At 32.2% G+C, this 20,005-nt stretch overlaps 1 long non-coding RNA gene across 1 annotated transcript; it reads left to right on the top strand.

The window, feature by feature from the left end:
• Positions 1–13,587: 13,587 nt before the first annotated feature.
• Positions 13,588–15,264, top strand: LOC139523247 (uncharacterized). The gene is made up of 2 exons (XR_011664583.1): positions 13,588–13,729; positions 14,748–15,264. It is a non-coding gene; the product is annotated as an uncharacterized lncRNA (long non-coding RNA).
• Positions 15,265–20,005: the final 4,741 nt, after the last annotated feature.

The following is a 20,005-nucleotide window of genomic DNA, read 5'->3' as shown; positions in this document are numbered from 1 at the left end:
GCACATTAACTTTAGTTTTGGTATATATCAGTTACACACATATACCAGTGGTAATGTGCGTCAGTTTTTAATATTAACTAAAAGAAACAAATCACTAATATTTGCAAAGTGTTTACCTTCTATTGTTTGTTAGATAGCAAGCATTAATTAGTAATAATTATATTCAGAAATAAGAGAAACAAATGAGAGAAAAAAAATGAGTTAATTAATTTTTCCAGGAATGTCGCTAAAAAGTTTTTCTTTTAATTGCTTTACAATTTGGCATTTTTTATTTATAATATTGATTCACAATATCGAAACAATATTGTTGAACTTAAAGAGAAATCACGATTAATGCATCATAGATAGGTACATTTGCATTTTTCCTGTTCTATCACAACTTTTAACAAACTAAAACATAATACAGCGAAAAAAATAAAAGATATTATAGTACTAAAAGTTTAAAATGACTGAAAAAAAAACAACAACAAATGGAAGTATTTAACGACCTTAACTGGCTATACAGCCCTCGCACGGTCGATTCGGTGCCCGAAGGCGTTTGGTGAGCGTTTGAAAAATTTTGTGCCATCGGTCAGGGAAAAAAACACAAGTTATTCGATGTTTTAAGACTGTATTCGTGAGAACATATTATAGATATTCTATCTACACTCATAGTCTCGGACGTTAAGAGTAAATAAAGTTATAGTCTCTGTTTTCCCTGTTACTGTTTGCTAATATCTGAACTTTCGATATTTTAACTAACGACAGTGTAACATCTTCACATGTTATAGCGTACCGTACCGCTATCGGTTATTATAGGAAACGCCTTTTTAAAGGAATTTATTGGTGTATAAACTCGACAAATTCACTTTGAACAAACAAATGATATGCTTGTACGTGACTTGGTACAGTTTATACACCAATATTTTTTTTTAAAAGGCGTTTTTTCCTTATAAAGGAAATTGCAATGAAAAGCCTGGTACAGTTTCTACTAGACAATCAACACCAATCGATTCACAACTACCACATGTCATCATCAAATAGCCCTTAATATAAAAATAAGAAGTTGTGGTATGAATGCTAAGAGACAACTCTCCACCGAAGACCAAATGTTGTATATGTCAGCAATCTAGATCACAGTTATGCCTCCAGTAATTATCAAAACCTATACCGCATAGCAAGCGATAAAGGCCCTAAATAAAAATTTCAATGTCTGTATGTGTGCCCTTTTTTATTTTTTAGATATTCTTCATTCAAAACATATGTACTTAGACACCTTCGTTTTATTCTTACAGACAGGAGTAATGATTTGTTGTACGTGTAGAAAGACTGCTTAGGCTATTGGACAGAGACAACCAATTATTTCAGATATATGCCGTATCCCTTAAGTCTGTGGGATTAAGGAAGTAATACCGTAGTATGCAAAATGTATCTATTTTCTTTTAACTCTATGGTCATGAGGTAAGGAGAAATTATCAAGATTTTTAGATTTTTCTTGTTGCTATAGAAAATGTTTGTCAACTTAAAATATCTTAAAAAATCTTCATTTCTTTAAACAAAATCATGTTGGGGCCTTTTTCTAATTGTTGAACACAATAAAAGAGGGACGAAAGATACCAGAGGGACAGTCAAACTCATAAATTGAAAATAAACTGAACTCTGGTGAATAGTTCTCTAACAGGCAATCATGCCACATATCTTTATTTTATATTAACATAATAGCAAACGAATAAAGAGATATCGGTTATAATTTAATGAGACATTGATCCGAAACACCCGCTAAGGAAAAGAAACAATTTTTTTTTTTATATAAAAATGAATACCTTTTTTTAATTTACAAATTAAATCAAATGTATTTAAGGTAATAAACTAAAATAAATAGTTACAGCCGGTGTGTTTGTGTTGTTTTGATCAGGACATCCTAATCCAACAGTTTAATAACCAAGGAGAGGCAAATATTTGATATCCTGGTTCCCGGTACTTTGTTCCAGGTATTAGCTAGTAGTCATATTGGGATATGTGCAATCAGGAACCAGTCGATTTATTTGAATACTTGAAGAGCTGTATGATCCAAAAGAATGGTCAGATCCTACTGAGATCGCATTACAAGAGCTAATTTAAACATAATTGCTGAAACATTTCTCAAAATTTTATAAAAATGATTGAATACATGTTTCATCTGCTGAAAATGTATCACATTCATAAAAGGCGTACGAGAAAAGGGTTTACCTACTCTGCTTAATAATACCCCAAATATTGGCCTACTAGAATATAGGTTTGTGAGATGACAATGTTATTCCATTGGTAACTAACTATTGACTACTGATAGTTAATATTGTAGTGCCCCCTTGGCTTTAATCATAGTTACTTAAAGGGGCTGTACAATGTAGCTGTCAAATTCATGTTCACCGATTGACTCAAATTCTCATTTTCGACATATAACAAACTTAAACGTATTTCCAAATAAAAGATATATGAAATAAAACAGTTTACGATGCATAAACTTGAAATTACGTATCAGCATTTCGTGTGTACTTTAATGTATACGGCTTCTGATTAATGTTCGAGTTAATAAGGATGAGCATCGAATCAGTCACCCAAATTGTGTACCTTTGTTTCATTTTAATGTTAACATTCATTTCCTTTAACTAGCTAAATACGTCTTGTTCATGTGTAATCAATCTCAAGCTTAGAGGTTCAATAGAATTTCATACCAAGTAAATAACTCATTAGCGATGTTTCTTTGCTTATTTTGAATTCTGAACCAAATTGGCTGACAAAAGTTAGTTCTTATTTCACTATTTCAATTTCATTAATGAATGAACAAATCCGATTTAATTTTTATATACATCTCGTAGCTAGTGTCCCTCTAGAGGAAACACTTCATATGTGATTATGACGTATACCCTATATCTCTTTCATTCTAATGAATGCTTTTATTTTTTTCAATTTGAATTGCTGAAATAAAGACATGTATATACAATGCGACAGACACGTGCGTTCGTGCAATTCTGTATCTGTTTGTAAAATCATTAAATTTTGAAAGTTTGATATTCGAACATTACTACAATACCGTTGCTTTAAAAACAATTCTAGAACTGAAATTTCCCTTTTCAAAATAGGAACGTAGACATATTGCCGTAAATTTAGAATCTCTATGCACTATACCACTATAAAACACCACTTTATACATACACGTAGCTGATTTGAAGCAGAGATTAGTACCTGGTTCAACCCATCCGTAGTTTGCAGACATGATTAACGATTTACGTGTATAAAGACTGAACTTATTCTTGGATGAGAACAAAACAAGAGCATATTTACTGGTTAATTCCCATAAAACCGTCAGATAAAGGAAGCAATGTGATACTGTCTAGTTACAATTAATGAACATAATTCTTCTTAGTTTTCATCGGTAAAGTGGAACAGAAACAACGAGAATATGATTATATAAGCGTCTAGTATAAAACACTAAATTATATTCTCTCAGACAAACAGAACACATTTAGCAGATTCAGTGTACAGAAATAGACTAAGAAAAACTCAAGATCGGTGTCAGACTTTTGATTTGGGCGTTTAAATACGACTCACGAAATGCGCTAAAACAATCCAAATCAAATATGATGTAGAATATCTTTGACTAGGTTCAGAATCATATGGCCTTGTGCAATGCAACACTAGACGTGAACAGTACGCATCGACAGGATGTAAGACAGTAGTTACTAACTTATTTAGCAACACACATTTAGTTAATATGTTTTGATTTAACAAAAACAAAATCAATGGAATTTTCTTGTTTCGATTGATATAATTTGTCGAATCATCCTATTTGAAACATTGCAATTTAAAAAGAAAAGTCTGTGTTACATCAATGAGACATGTTAACATCATTAAAAACGTAAACAAAATCTATAACATTTCAATTAAAGCTGACAACTGCAAATGCTTGCAGGAAGAACAGCAAAAAAATGTTTTAAGCAATAATTAATACTTTTGAACATTAGAAATTCATGTATCCATACACCCTACTAACACACACAGGTTCATTCCAATAATTTGCTTTGGAAAATGAAACCAGGTTCAATTCACCATTTTATACATTTGAAAATTCCTGTACTAACTCAGAAATATGATAGTTGTTGTCCATTCGTTTGATTTGTTTTATCTTTTGATTTGGCCTTTTGATGAGGGACTTTCCGTCTTGAATTTTCCTCGGAGTGCAGTATTTTTATGCTTTTCATTTTTGCTTTGGAAAATATGACGTGCATTCAAGTTAAAACATGAATGAATCTTGAATGTTATACAATCTTCCAAAAAAGATGTTTTAACACACCAAAACAGATTCTAAGAAACAAGGTATCAATCTTCCTACTTAAAATTCACAATGGTAATTACAAAAGTATATCTATTGGCACATTACATTTTTTTTAGTGCGGGTAGTTCTAAAACAGTATTTGAATACCTTGTAGCGGACTATCTATGATGTCTTTATATAAAATCTGGTGGGTGTGTACTGATTTGAGATCTGTACTTTAAAAATATCTACTGACAAATCGAGGTCAGATATGTATGCAGGAAATTAAACACTCACTTTGGATTTGGAATGATGAATATTACGACAATCACATAGTGAGAATTCTATTACACTTAAATATGAAATGTAAAGGAAGTGAAGTCGTCTTTCAATGTTATCTACGGGACAATACGAGTCTTCAAGATGATGGGAAAAAGTTTAAATAAGCTGATTTATATTCCATTTGTACTTTTAAATCAGTATTTGTTCTATCATTAGAACAATATTATTGTATGAAAAGTTTACATGCATAATTTTTAACATAAAAAAAAACATTTCTTATGCCCAGTATATTTGTGGAAGAAAAAAATTAACATATAAACATCATTTGTCTACAAATAAATCTTGTACATACAAAAAGATATATTAAACAAATAACCTATGTCACATAGTATGTCCACTTTATCTTTATAGCTATTTAATTTCAACACAAAAATGCAATTAGGATTTGCCTTTAATGATGATTTATTAAATTAAAACACACTACGATTTATGTTCGTCCGAAGTACAAAAACACGCTTTAATTTGGAGCCTATGATGTATTAGAAATAAACAGTTAAAGAGTTAAATATGACGAAAAGGGACATGAAACATTCATCTGAGGTCACCATTGCCTGAGGGACTGTAAATTTTCATCTGAGGTCACCATTGCCTGAGGCACTGTAAATCTTCATCTGAGGTCACCATTGCCTGAGGGACTGTTAACCTTCATCTGAGGTCACCATTGCCTGAGGGACTTTAAACCTTTATCTGAGGTCACCATTGCCTGAGGGACAGTAAACCTTCATCTGAGGTCACCATTGCCTGAGGGACTATAAACCTTCATCTGAGGTCACCATTGCCTGAGGGACTGTAACCCTTTATCTGAGGTCACCATTGCCTGAGGGACTGTAAATCTACATCTGAGGTCACCATTGCCTCAGGGACTATAAATCTTCATCTGAGGTCACCATTGCCTGAAGGACTGTAAACCTTCATCTGAGGTCACCATTGCCTGAGGGACTGTTAACCTTCATTTGAGGTCACCATTGCCTCAGGGACATTAAACATTCATCTGAGGTCACCATTGCCTGAGGGACATTAAAAATTCATCTGAGGTCGCCATTGCCTGACGGACTGTAAACCTTCATCTGAGGTCACCATTGCCTGAGGGACATTAAACATTCATCTGAGGTCACCATTGACTGAGGGAAATTAAACATTTATCTGAGGTCACCATTGCCTGACGGACTGTAAACCTTCATCTGAGGTCACCATTGCCTGAGGGACATTAAACATTCATCTGAGGTCACCATTGCCTGACGGACTGTAAACCTTCATCTGAGGTCACCATTGCCTGAGGGACATTAAACATTCATCTGAGGTAACCATTACCTGAGGGACATTAAACATTCATCTGAGGTCACCATTGCCTGAGGGACTGTAAACCTTCATCTGAGGTCACCATTGCCTGAGGGACTGTAAATTTTCATCTGAGGTCACCATTGCCTGAGGCACTGTAAATCTTCATCTGAGGTCACCATTGCCTGAGGGACTGTAAACCTTCATCTGAGGTCACCAATGCCTGAAGGACTGTAAACCTTCATCTGAGGTCACCATTGCCTGAGGGACAGTAAACCTTCATCTGAGGTCACCATTGCCTGAGGGACTGTAAACCTTCATCTGAGGTCACCATTGCCTGAGGGACTGTAAACCTTTATCTGAGGTCACTATTGCCTGAGGGACAGTAAACCTTCATCTGAGGTCACCATTGCCTGAGGGACTGTAAACCTTCATCTGAGGTCACCATGAATAGTGTATGTCAACTAGTAAATGATGACTTTTAATTATTAATACATTTATTTTTAGGTGGGCTTTATTCATGTATAGAGACTTAAATGAAAACAAACTGTAAACTTAAAAGAAATAAAAAGGAATTGATCTAGCCTTCTTAGATACATATACATATATTTATATCGTTATGCAATATTTTCAACAATTTCCTCGTCTGATATACTTTTGCACCTTTTAACCCTTTTAATCAACGGAATAATTTTGCACAAAGACTATGTGTTGACATGAGGACCGTCATAAGTTCAATCTGTAGTATAATTTGAGGAAAATTTCATCATTGGATTTTCACTGTACCGCATGCCCTTACAGCTTATTTAGAATAAAGTGCATATATGATATTTTTTTATTTTTTTCTTACATGTGTTTATGTTTCTTTTTATTTGTGTATTTATTTATATTACGTAAAATGAATTGAGGAGATGTATATGTCTCGCATTCTCAGCATAATCATTAAATAAGTTCAACATGCCCTTAGTTGATTATCCCTTTAAACACTAAGTTAGCGGAAATTTTATTTTTAAATTGTCTCAACCTAGCAACTACAACGATAACATACTATAATTCAAAGGACCCTACTTAAAATGTTACCTTTAGTCTATAGCAAAGGCGTGAGCATACGCATCGATTTTTTCTATATGGGTAAACTGTCACACACCTAGGACTAGGATGAATAATTTACTTATAGGTAGCAATTAAATCTTGGGTCGTCTAAAAGTGTAAATGTATGTTTTGATTGATTGTTGGTTGCTTTACGCCGCATTAGCACAAAAAGGCTATATCGCGGCGAGAGCTAATTCGAATATTTTTTTGAGGTGTAAATATAAACCATGCAAATTTTATAGTATATATGTTTGTTCTACACATTTACCAGTGCAGATGAATTTGACGTGAAAGCCTTCTTCAGGTTCATCATTGCGGTATTAAAAATTTTCGTTAGCTTTGTGATGAATATACCCGGTGTAAAAATAGCAATAGCATGTATTCCAGAAGCATGGTGTTTTTACAGTGACTATGATGAACCTGATCGAAACATAAAATGTTCCATGTATATCATTAAATGTGGTATTAAGCAGCTGGCTGGTATAAGAACGTGTTTGTATGATTTGGCTGTAGACATAGCTATCAATATTTTTATGAATAGACTTAATTTTTATAATTATGATTATGTTACAATTCTTGGGGACGTTCTTGTATGTGCTGGTTTGAATGAATGGGCAATGAATTATTTGAAAGATAAGATGAAATACTAGATACCACATAATATGTTAGTGCTACTTTGTTTTTTCATTTCTTATGTAATGTGTAAATGATATCCCGGATAATGTTGCCGACTTAATCTTGTCAATGTTTCACTGTAATAATTAATGTTCAGTGTGTTATTGTTGTTCTTTGTTTTGTTTGTTTTTGATTTTTTTTTAATACTACTGTTCTCCCTTTCCCCTTATCATAACATATGGTTAAAGCAGTAGGAGGACATCTTCAGACTTTAAAGTTATAATTGTAAAACGATATAGGAAGATGTGGTATGAGTGCCAATAGGACAATTTTCCATCCAAGTCACAAAGTAATTCATTATTGGTCAAGGTACAGTCTTCAACACGGAGCATTGGCTCACACCCAACAGCAAGCTATTAAGGGCCCCAAAAAATTAAAAGATTACATTTAAGATTGGGACGAAGAACATAACAGAATATCGATGAATAGTAAATATCTTGCTAAAAAAAGAGAATTATGAAATGTTAATTGTTTTGCCACTTTTAATTGAAAACCACAAAGTATCAAAATTTATATGTTCTCTGTTCCCGTCGTGTAATGATGTCATGTTAGCGGTATATTTAACATTGCCACAAAGCACGGAGGTTTGGCTAGCCACAAACTAGGTTCAACTCGCCATTTTTTTCTAAAAATGTCCTGTACAAAGTCAGGAATATTCCAGTTGTTATCAAATAGTTCGTTTCTATGAATGTTGCATTTTTGTTTGTTTTTGTTGATCTTCTGTGTGTAGTTATTTTATTGTTTCTATTTATAGTTGATGTGTTCAGTTTTAGCTTGTAATCCGGATTTTTTTTTCTCTCAATCGGCGTATGAATGTTGAACAGCGGTATACTACTCTTGACCTTATAATTCTGAAAAAAAACCATACAGATAGTTATAACATCTGAGTCTATTAGATAGAGTATTTTCCTCTTTTGGTCTTGCCTATTTGCTAAACGGCTTCCAACTTCTATAATTCAATGGCAAGTGTAGTTACTGCCAAAATGCTGGGATCTTGTTATTCTTATAAACACATGAGTCAAATTATAATCTTGAAGACATTTTGCTACAATTTAAATTTACAAAACATTTAGATGAAGTTTAAAAGAGGGTTGAAAGATACCAGAAGGACAGTCAAACTCATAGATCGTTCCTGGCTAGGTTAAGGTTTATGTTTTATGTTGCCAAAAACTATGCTTAAAATGGTCACTTAAAGTTATTTACGTTAAATTTGTAGGTTAATGACGTCATAGTGATAGTTCAACCAAAAATAGGCAACAGTAGTGTACTGGTGTTTTAAAACGTTTATTAAAACCTGATAAAAAAAGAACACAAATTGTTTTTTTTTTTTTTTTAGGTTTCTTGGAATTTGAATATCTGCGAAAACGCACTTGATACAATTAAAGTAAATTATAAGTTTTCAGATTTTTTTTTATGTCGGTTTACTTCCTTGACTGTCTCTATCATTAAACTGACATAATGTTAAGCTTCTCAATACTAGTACATAATATCAAAAACCAAATATGATCAAATATACCTAAACTTATGTTGTATTTTTGCCAAATATATGCTTCCTTTAAAATATATTTTTTTCGTATTTCGTGTTTTTTATTCGGTTGTTTGGGTCAAAAAGTAAAATAAAAAAAATACTGAACTCTTTCACCTGCCTTTGGTTCACAAAAGTCAGCAAAAAGCCAGTGAAATGTTATAATATTTTCCCCCTGAAGTCATCCGTTAACGAAAAGTAGATCAACTTCGTTTCGGTGAAAAAATAAATCAGTAAAGTCACTATACCTTACAAAAAGATGAAACACAAAGACGCGAATGTATTAGAAAAAGCCGAGCCAGAGTGGTTTAAGTACCTGTTATCTCGAAACATTTGGAATATATCGATGTAACGTAAATTTTCAATTGTTTTAACCACTCCTTGGAAATTACACCGGATAAACATTCGAAAGTCTGAGTGAAAACGACGAAAATTGGACTTGATACTGTGAAATATAGTTTACAATATGCATTAGCACTTAAAATCTTCCTAAACATTCTAAGGTGCCAAATCAAAGTTTTAAAAAACAAAAACAGAAGTAAAATATTTTATCGGATTGCAATATCTTATTAAAAAAAAACTGCACCGTAGTATATTGCTACGACCGATCAACAAAATAAGAATTATGGTATTGGCTTTGCAAACAAATCCGTCCTAGCCTGCAATTATGCCGGTCCATTAAAGTCGTAAAGTAAGAACGGTCAGTTTTTGTCACTCCGCTAATTAATGTAGACAACTTATCAAGGGCATACGATACAGAAACTTACAAAACCTTTGAATACACTTATTAAGAAGGGATATAATTACGATACTGTTGTCAAGTCATTAAAGATTGCATATTTTGGCGTTAATATTGAGTCACTGATAAGGTCTTTGCATCGGAATTAAACACATTTATTCTAAAAACAGTTGTTGGCATGATACGGGTAATGTTCTTCTCATATATGTTATGATGGTATGATACTAAACCCCTAACGGAAAGGATTGTGCCTGATGTTCATATGATGAAATCATAATCTTTCAGTCAATTTAATTGAAGTCTGGAGCTGGCATGTCAGTTAACTGCTAGTAGTCTGTTGTTATTTATGTATTATTGTCATTTTGTTTATTTTCTTTGGTTACATCTTCTGACATCAGACTCGGACTTCTCTTGAACTGAATTTTAATGTGCGTATTGTTATGCGTTTACTTTTCTACATTGGTTAGAGGTTGCATTTCTGTAAATATTGACAATGCAATTTCCCATAGGAACTCCTTTTACGGCTAAAACTGTACCACTTTTACTATGAGGTTTTGAAAAAAATCTTATCCTAGAATTGAAAGTTCATATGCACCACAATTTTTTTCAAAGGTCAAAATATAGGGCTGTGCGGCATATTTTCAACGTTTATATGCCCTGAACTTCTCAGAGTTTAAAACTTACACTAATTTTCTTAACTACCCCTACCTCGAATGAAAGGTTACCACAGATTTCAATGTAAACAATATGCACGTGTTTACTTACTGGTAACATTCCCAAATTCTGTCTCTGCGATATGGAACACAGAGAGCATAACTGGGAACCAGTATGTAAACAAAATTTATTTTCTATGAATATTCAATTACTCCCCAAAAGAGGCGTGTTTTGAGAACTAGCTGTATTTACAAAGTGCAACCTATACAGACATTTATTCAAATAGAAAACTCTCTAAAATCAGTTTTTCTCACATTAATACTCATTTATCAGAATTAAAGTCTTAAAGAAATCACTGTGTATACTCTAAGTTTTTCTTTACTATACATTTTATACCCCCTCCCCTGTTTCAATTTTTTAAAGAATTTGAAAACAAGACTTTAATTATTGCCAGCTTACCCTATTTGCATATTTTCTGATAAAAAATGCCTAGAACCTGTTAAAAACTGTTTTGATAACATATTGAAAGCATATCAGAATATCATTAATGTAATGTTTAGCAGTCAAGCCTTACAACATTCAAGATTATATAAAGTATCCAATCCAGCCTCTATCTCCAGTCCACATCTTACTGTATGCCTATTTGTCAACTAAAGAACACATTTTCTGCCTCAAATGGTCAATTTAGAATTCTTGTCACAACAGTATCATCTGTAACCATATATCTGACACAATTTAGCTACTATATATACTAGAAGTGTTCAAACAAAGCCATATTTGCAATAGTTGTATGTATGCAGATACCAGTCTGAGATATAAATTCACTTAAAATGTTGTTGAGATGACTGCTAACATCTGATTTTTGCATAACTTCCAAGCATAGTTATTGTTTTCTATATCAAGAACTTTAAAATAATAAAATCATAGCATTTACAAGTTAGATTATTTGTTTTATGACCCAGGGGGTAGGCAATTTTCTATGTTTTTTGCCCCTGGGGCCTCAAGTTTCTTAACTCATTCTGCTGTTTCTAGCAATTTGGAATATTTAGTACATATATTCAGGATAGAACACACTATTGTAAGTTTTCTTGAGATATTTTTGTTTTTCTAGCTTGTATTTATTATGCCGTGGTGACAAAAAAGCAGATTTAGGTGTTGCGGCTTACTTTTGGGTTATCGAAAGGACACAAATACCCCATAAATAATATTCAGGAAGGATCTATGAGTTTCAATGACTGCGAAGAGTAAATATAAGCACTTCTTAACAATTTAACTTACAAATATGCAAATATTATGATTTAATTTTGTATCCAGGACTTTAAGTAAACTATGCATACTGTAAACTGTGAATTTATGCTGAGTCATCATATTTAAGGCCAAGGATTCTATCAATCTTCATTGAATATTTATAAAACTTCTTATTTGAGTTAATTTCTTTAAAATCTGTGAAATAAAGCAAATTTGGTTAAATTCTGAATGATCCCCTTTTTCACCCTATATAGGTTGCATTTCTGTAAATATTGACAATGCAATTTCCCATAGGAACTCCTTTTACGGCTAAAACTGTACCACTTTTACTATGAGGTTTTGAAAAAAATCTTATCCTAGAATTGAAAGTTCATATGCACCACAATTTTTTCAAAGGTCAAAATATAGGGCTGTGCAGCATATTTTCAACGTTTATATGCCCTGAACTTCTCAGAGTTTAAACTAACACTAATTTTCTTAACTACCCCTACCTCGAATGAAAGGTTACCACAGATTTCAATGTAAACAATATGCACGTGTTTATTTACTGGTAACACAGGCTGTTTTTCTAATTTTTTTTGTAATTTCTGTTTTTATATAAATGTTCATTTTATTTTTAAAAATAACTCTTATTTATCAAATGTTCGTGATTGTAGGATAAAAAACCGTATTTTTTCTCTATATTAATCAAAATTAAAAAAAAATGCACTATTGACTTTTTCATGACATTGGTACACATAATCTTCACAAGTAATCAAACCAAATGTCATTTTAAACAGGAGGTGCCCATGAACTCGTTTTCATGTAAAATTAATTTGAATGATAAAAATCAGTCGAAACTGCATCTTTTCCCGATAAGTCACCGTTTGACCCCGTGAAAATGACAATTTTCGTTATCAACGTCATTGCCTCCCCGTAACTGTATCGTATGCCTTAAACAATCCGTAAACTAAAAAAACATAAAATAAAAAGAATTTGTCTGACTTCTATGTATGTACGATTAACAACAACAAAACAATACTGATAAATAATTGATTATATTCCACTGCATGTTGATTTTAATAGCGAAAGCAACATCTTATTGGTTTAAACTATACCACGTGACGTCGAACAAAACTTCATATTTCTTTCTGAGTATCATATTCCCGTCTGAACGTCGGGATTGCCTCCTCTGAATGTCGGGATTGCTTTGAGTGACGTTAATATTTTAAAACTTTTTGATGACTTTGTTTTAAGATCATAGTAATTTCGTTTTTAAAAGCTATTTCAGATCTAAAATCAGAAATAAATGAATAGTTAACTTTTAATCGGTTCTTATTATCATTCTGTATGTTGTGTTTAGTTATGAAAAACAAACGGACAGGAAAACAATTATGTAAACCAATATCTTTTGTTTAGAAGTAAAAAAAAAGGTATAGGCAGTGGAATAAAACATGCATTTCCCTTGGCATCGAGAAATATGAAGATTTTCTCACCCTCGAAAAATCATATTTCCCTCGGGCAAAACCCTCGGGAAATATGAATATTATTGGGTGAACAAATCCACATATTTCCCTCAGGCACAGGAAATTAATCTATAATGTTCAATACAACTTGATGAAATGTTTTGGAAAAACAAACAAGATGACATAATTTGTATACAATATTATGCAATATCCAGAATAGAATAAACAGATCAAATGATATCGAAAGTAAATCTAAAAGTCAATTCAAAACGAAAGTAAAACTAAAAGTCAATTCAAAACGAAAGTATAAAATAGACTGGTTTTTCACGATATTTGAACAGTTGGTTGTTCATACCAACACATTTATGATGCCATCACTCGCCATGAAACATCTTATTTTTCTTCTGTTAATACTAACAATGTTTGTGTCGGGAGGAGTTTGTGTAGGAGAACGGAAGGTAAATATTTACAATTAAATGAAACATATTTTGAAAGAAATTTATAATCTTTGATTTACAAATACAACTAGTAACAGTTAAGGAATATTAAATAACGAAAGTAAATATAATATCTATATTGAGCTAGTCGGTGAAAACTGAATGTTTAAACTGAATATATCGACATAGGAAGATGTACTATGAGTGCCAATGGGACAACTCTCCATCCCAGTAATAATTCCGCTCATCGAAATAAAAATGTATATAAATATACCTCCTTGTCATTAGAAATCAGAACGCAGATGGTTAAAGGGCACTAAGTTTCACTCCCCTTTTAATAGCAAGACATCTTCAACAATAAGTGTAATTTCTTTCATATAAAAAGAACGTCTTTATTCTTTAACTGATATTCAGGTCTTCTTTCGGTTTTTTTTTTAAATGGACGTCATACCCTACAACCCTTCAAAATTACTCCATTGCATATGGCTGAAAAAGTAAAGTGCACCTGTCTTATAATTATTTAATTGATTGATTGATTGATTGCTAGATTATCTTTTTTCTTCCATATATGAAGATTATAACCATTTTAATTAAACGATTAACATTAAACCATTACACAAATATATTCGTCTGGTAGTCTGACCAACACTCAAATATAACATAAATAATTCGCTTAAATAGTTATATATTTGATTAATTGCTTAAATCCACGATAATTTGACTTTGTAAGATAGTTTTCTCATTGGGAGTCATACCTTATTTCAAAGTATTTAAGAAGAAGTAAGACGATTGCCAAATTTCGGTAATATTTACAAGATTAAGATCAACACAAGATAAATATATAGCTATAAAAAGTTCATACTCAACAACAGTATCAGGTCGGTTTATAAACAGTTTTACATTACTAAACCTGACGTTTTCCTGCGAATTTGATCAATTTCATTCATTTATTTCATTCAGCGACATTGAAAACTATCGTACAGGGTTCTAAATAAAAAAACAAAAATAGATTTCCTAGTATATGATATGTTTGTTTTAGACGTATGCTATAGCAAGGGAATTCGACGTGAAAGCTTTCCTAAAGTTTATTTCCAACGCAGGACAATTTTTTGGTGGCGCTATGATGAATGTTCCAGGTGTTAAAGTGATCACAGCCTGTATTACAGAAACATACTGTTTTTACAGTAACTATGATGACCCTGATCGAAACGTAAAATGTTCCATGTATATCATTAAATGTCTGTATAAGCAGCTGGCCAACATTGGTAATTGTTTGTATGATCTGGCTGGAGACACAGCTATTGATTTACATCATAATGGACTAAATTTTTATAATTATGATCATTTTAGACTTCTGTGGGACGTTCTTACATGTGCTGGTGTTGATGAATGGACAATGAATTATTTGAAAGATATGATTCAAAGTTAGATAACATAAACACCTGTGTGTGTTTGCTTTTGTTTGTTTGTTTTTAAGTTTATGTAATATACGAATGATTCCTTCAACATTGTTGTCGAATGAATGTTTAATTAAAATAAACAATGTTTTTTGTTGTTATAGTTTAATTGCTTTTGTTTGCATTTTGGTTGACATTGTAAAAAATGATTATGCAAATGAAAATGTATGTAAAGGTATATTGTTTTGATATGTTAAAATAAGTGGTATAAATCTATCAATCAGTATCCTACAAATGCTCGTAAGCTCGACAGTATCTCTTTTTTCAAATTTTATGTCACATATTTGCACAACGGTCTTCAAACTGCCAAACCGTTGAGATATTGTCAAACGTATTTAGACAAATACCAAAAACAGTTTTCTACCATATGTATTATACAAATATATCGATGTAGGTTAACTATCTCTTTTCCTGAGGCTGTGATTCCAGCAGAGAAATTTAAACAAATGCTACAAAAGTGTCGTCCGTTGAACCAAGCTGGAAATATAAATATACTAGCATGTTTTGTCAGAATCGGACGTGGAGTCCGATGCCACATGTAGTATGAGAACAACAATCTCAGATGTTTTTAAAGAATCCTTTCAACCACAATTTAATGGGGTAACCTTTGCTATGAAAATTTTGTGTCCCTCTCTTACAAGCTCTATTGACCACTAGCAACTTGTCCGTAATTCTACCACCTAGTCGTTCAGCGCTTTGTTGGACCTGTCTCTGCCAATTTGTTGGTGAATATGCAAGACCATGTTGCTACTGGACACAGCAAATAATCAGCAAAATATTTTAGTCACTATTTTTAAAATAAATAGAGGCAATAGCAGTATACCGCTGTTCAATAGTAAGCAATCTATTTTACTAAATCAAAAACAGGTTTTTAATCAACACGAAGGGAACCACATAAACTATAAGAGGAAAAACAACGGAAAACAAAAACACGTAACTGCTATAAAAACAAACGCCACCAAACATAGAAACGGATTGCGTACAATTGATAACAACTGACATATTCCTGGCTTGGTTCAGGACATTATAAGAAAAAAATATGTGTTAACCCAGTTTTATGGCTTTATCTAAGATAAGCAAGAAATCAAGAAAATTGAAACCCAACATATCAAGTAAAGATGCAAAGGCAAAGTAGGTCAAGGAAAAAAACTCAACAAATTAATAGTGCAGGTAAAATATATATGTATAGAAACTAAAACAATAACGGATTTGTTTTTTCAAGGATATTAACAAAACATGTGTAGATAAAATCAGAATGATTTAAAGTATATATGTTTTTGTTCAGATGTGTTTCTTTTCTCCTAACTTGTATCATAACTCTTTGTAATTCAATCGGTTGAGTTGTATAGCACATTTCCAGACAAAAACAATACTTGTGTTTTTGTAATATATCAGAAAAGGAGAACCGTCTCTAAACTAATACCCTGTCACAATTTTCCTTCTATTGGTATCAAGTTTATTTCAATCTTATCAGAATTTACACCACAATTTGTTTTTTAGGAAGAGCTTTTCTGATGAAAGTAACAATATTGAATCTTTACTAATATTGCATTCTATACTTTCACCTTTAAAGTTGGTGAGCATAAGAGAGGGTACAGTATGCCTTAACCGATATTCGCATGCAAGTATATAAGATCAATGTTATATTAAAATTTTGTCTTTGCAATTCGAGGAAGTATCGTCAATAATGCTGAAATATGTGGTTATATATTGTAAAGTATTTTTACGTTAATGTTTGGGATTATCCCTGGCATTCTATCTCTCCTGCTCTCACAAGCTCGTTTAGTCATTGCTGATTGGGACTAAATTCCTCAATATATGTACAATAATCGCTCATGGAGGTTTCCTCCTAGATGGCATCACCAGCAAGTAGTCAGCATTTCTGTGTTACGATGAATAAACGGCCGTGCAAGACCATCATCATGATCAAGGGTAGTCATGGTCGTTAAAAACCACCTTCATTTATTAACATTATAAGCATTGATATAATTGTATGTACAAATTATTCGATGTATTAAGAATTTTCTATCCAAGGAAAAGATTACCTAGATGTATTTGACAATACCGTTCTGATTTTTTGTTCGTAAAAACTTCGTACTTATATGGCCCTTTTAACATTTATTATTCGTCTGGCGTACACAAGTTTAATCTTGGTATCTATGATGAGTTTTTAACAATCACAAATCACAATGCCACAGCTGATGGACATTTCCTTCTCGCGGAAACATGTATCACTAGACCAGTAGTCAACATTTCGGTTTTGAAATGAATAATAATTGGTACTGTCGTATGTAAATATTGACTGTAACGTACAAAACTTACAGTGTTCGATACTATAAAGAATTTTTCTACTTTAGAGAAAATTTACATAGCTCCGCTGTTTTTGACAAAAACGATCAGAATTTTTGTACATTAAGGTTCCTCATTTTCGTCTTTAATTTTCTCTTTTAACTTTTTTTTATTCCAACGTCACTGATGAGTCTAGTGTAGACGAAATGCGCGTCTTGCGGTTAGATTAAAATTCAGATATCGTTGATGATTGTTTCATTACCACACGTAAAAATTATTGGGAACCTCGTGCAATTAAAAACCTACTTAGAAAAATATTCATCAATATTTACGCATTAGCCTTATGATATACAAATTTGTTATTCCCTAGGCTTACGATAAAATCATTGATGAAGTAATACGGAGTGTAAACAAGTTGATTTATAATTTGATAAATTCAGTTAAGAAAAGTAATCCCATGTAAAAAGTAAAATAAAAAAATATTGATCTGAGGAAAACTCTTAAAGGAAAGTCTCTAATCAAATGGCATGTCAAAAACTGAACCACATCAAGCGAATGGATAACAACTCAGTTACTGTTATATTTCTGACTAGGTACATGCATTTTCTTATGTAGAAAACGGTGATCTATTACATTTGAATTTATGTGCAATTGTAATTGACTTTGCAAATCGAATACATTTTAAAAGTAATGATTAAGAATAAAACAACCCATTAAATGTCTGCTAGACACACATATTATTTGTTACATGTTTAATGTGGAAAGTGTCATTTATTAAATTTCTACTTTTAAACCAACACTTAAAAGAGTGACGAAAGATACCTGAGGAACAGTCAAACTCATAATAAAAGCCATGGCTAAAAATGAAAAAGACAAATAGACAAATAATAGTACATAAGAAACAACATAGAAAACTAAAGACTTAGCAACACGAACCCCACCAAAAACTGGCGGTTATTTCATGTATTCCGAAAGGGTAAGCAGATCATGCTCTACATGTTTTAAATATTCATGATTTTGTTTAAAGATATATTAGATTACCTTAGCCGTATTTGGCACAACGTTTTGGAATTTTGGATCCTCAATGCTCTTCAACTTTGTACTTGTTTGGCTTTATAAATATTTTGATATGAGCGTCACTGATGAGTCTTATGTAGACGAAACGCGCGTCTGGCGTACAAAATTATAATCCTGGTACCTTTGATAACTATTCATATTTATGCAATCATCTACTAGTACAATATCAATATTTGTTATTCTCACGTCCGTTGAAAAGATTGAAGACGCAGTAATACGAAGTGCAAAAAGGTCAATTCTAAATTGATGAATCAAGTTAAGTTCAACCAAATCAATGAGGATAGTGTATCTCTTATATATGTAACTGCTGAAACCTATGTTTATTTTCGTTCCAAATGTCATATATAAGCTACAAGATCAATTTTTATTTACTCACATGCACTTGTAATAATGAGATTAAGCAACTACATTGACCCATGATTTATAGGCATTGATCATTGAACACGTGCATGTTCTGAATAAGTCAGTTATGAAACACCTTAGTGCACTGAAATGCTGATCCTTAAGCACCTTATGTCACATATTTCTATGTTATTTCTTAAGTCAAAAACTTAATGGTTTTTATACAAACAGTAACAGAATCACTTTTGTCAACAAGATATTTATCAGCACTTTAGTTTTCTCCTGTAATTACTTCCGCATTTGCTGATGACGTGACTTCAATAATAGTCATTAAATTGGTTTGTTACATTGGCAATAAAGTAAAACAGGTGTTTTTATATCAACTATTGATCTATTTCTCTAGTGCATTTATCTTACTACTAATGTTCCTACTTCATTGGAGATTATATTAGATTCGTCTAATTGAAAAGACACAGAAAACAGGAGAAAACGATTATTAGTAAACATAATGATGTTGAAAAAGGAGTATTGAGTTATGCAACCAAACACCACACATGAACAGAAATATAAAGATATTATCGTTCTTTTGGAGAGCCAAGTATGTGGTGTAGGAGTAGGAGGCGGAGGCTATAATCACATGTATAGATTCAGGACGAGAACATGATGTGGTATAAATAGTCGTCATGTTTTATATAAGATGGACACGCTGAGTCAAAAATATAACTTGCTAGGACGAGAACACGATATGGTATAAATATTAGTCATGTTTTGTATTAGATGGACACGCTGAGTCAAAAATATCACTTGTTCATTCCGTTTTGAGTTCACAAGGTTTCCATCCGCAAAGAAAAATGAATGTCACCTTATCCGGGAATCCTAATCAGAATTCGATCTGACTAGTCTTTGCTCTCATATAAATTGCCAAATGTTTTAGAAAAAGCGGCAAATACCAATTTTCAGTCTTTGTGGATAATAAAACGAATCTATTAAAATTTTCACTATAATGGAGCACGCTCCCTAGAGTTATTTCCCAGAAGGAGTAAGTGATTAAAATTAGTGAAGTTACATAAGAATAGAATTTCGAAAATTCTTTAAAAATGATATTTCCGTGATGTTATATAATTAAGCATAA

Source organism: Mytilus edulis, chromosome 5, assembly GCF_963676685.1.
Source record: "Mytilus edulis chromosome 5, xbMytEdul2.2, whole genome shotgun sequence".
Classification (NCBI taxonomy): domain Eukaryota; kingdom Metazoa; phylum Mollusca; class Bivalvia; order Mytilida; family Mytilidae; genus Mytilus; species Mytilus edulis.
Note: the sequence above shows the minus strand (reverse complement) of the source record. Positions and strands in the feature narration are given on the sequence as shown.